The sequence below is a fragment of the Chrysochloris asiatica genome, unplaced genomic scaffold (genome assembly GCF_000296735.1).
Source record: "Chrysochloris asiatica unplaced genomic scaffold, ChrAsi1.0 scaffold00071, whole genome shotgun sequence".
NCBI classification, from domain to species: domain Eukaryota; kingdom Metazoa; phylum Chordata; class Mammalia; order Afrosoricida; family Chrysochloridae; genus Chrysochloris; species Chrysochloris asiatica.
In genome coordinates, this window is record NW_006408589.1 from 4,114,947 (window position 1) to 4,116,292 (window position 1,346).

The 1,346-nt window shown below is 41.7% G+C and overlaps 1 pseudogene; it reads left to right on the forward strand.

Annotated features, from left to right (window-relative positions):
- The first annotated feature begins 374 nt into the window (after positions 1 to 374).
- Positions 375 to 666, forward strand: LOC102833666 (annotated as a pseudogene).
- Positions 667 to 1,346: the final 680 nt, after the last annotated feature.

Below are 1,346 nucleotides of genomic sequence, written 5' to 3' on the forward strand. Positions count from 1 at the left end.
TTAAGAAGACAAGAAAGAAGCAAAAGATCAAAATGGATGTCAGAAGAGACTCTGAAACTTGCTCTCCAGCAGAGATGCAAATAGAAGAAATGAGGAGGTACCAGGACTGAGCAGAAAATTTCAAAGGTCACCTTTAGAAGGCAAAGTCAAATATTATAACAAAATGTGCAAAGACCTGGAAGGGAAGAACATGCTTAGCATTTCTCAAGCTTAGGTAACTGAAGAAAAAAAAATCAAGCCTTGACTTTCATTATTGAAGGATTCTGTGGGCAAATTATTTGATGCAGAAAGCATCAAAAGAAATGGAAGGGAAAAAAAAAAAGCACCAGGATTGTACTGTGTGCCAGTGACATGGAGCTATCTGAGTAGTAGAGATGGCAGAGGTGGAAGAAAGCCTGAAGCAGCTGCAGAGCCAGAAGGGTATGCAGGGGGTCATCGTGGTGAACACGGAAGGCATTCCCATCAAGAGCACCATGCACAACTCCACTACCACACAGTACACCAACCTCATGCACAACGTCATCTTGAAGGCACGTAAAACCGTGCAAGGAACTGACCCCTCAGAATGACCCCACCTTCCTTGGAATTCCCTCAAAGAAAAATGAAATTATGGTTGTACCAGATAAAGACTACTTCCTGATTGTGATTCAGAATCCAGCTGAATAAGCCACTCTCTTGGCTCATCTCCCTGTGTTATTGCTTAATTTAATGCCCTCCCAAAAGAACAGTTAACCATGCCAACCCACCCCAAGTGGAAATCACCTAAGAGTCCACTTGCAACAACCTAGTGTCCAGGGGCTGAAGCAAGATCTTGTGAGGGCCCACACCCAGCTTCCTCCTGAACTTCAGGTCACTTGTCGCCCTTGGGAAAGGCTGCTTTTCTTTAAATAAAAAACAACCAGAATGCTTTTAAAAAAAAAAATGTAGATGGAAGGAATACACAGAGTCACTGTACCAAATGGAAATGGTTGATGTTCAACCATTTCAAGAGGTAGCATATGATCAAGAGCCAATGATACTCAGGGAGGAAATCCAAAGTTCATTGAAAGAATTGGCAAAAAGAACAAGGCACCAGGAATTTATGGAATGCAAATTGAAATCTTTCAAAAGAGTAAGGCAGCACTGGAGGCACTCACTCATCTATGCCAAGAAATTTGGAAGACAATTATCTGACCAATTGATTGGAAGAGATCCATATTTGTACCCATTCCAAAGAGAAGTGACCCAACAGAATGTGGAAATCGTCACACAATCTCTTTGATATCCCATGTGAGTAAAGTTTTACTAAAGGTAATACAGAAACAGCTGCAAGCATACATTGACAGAGAACTTTCAGAGGTTCAAGC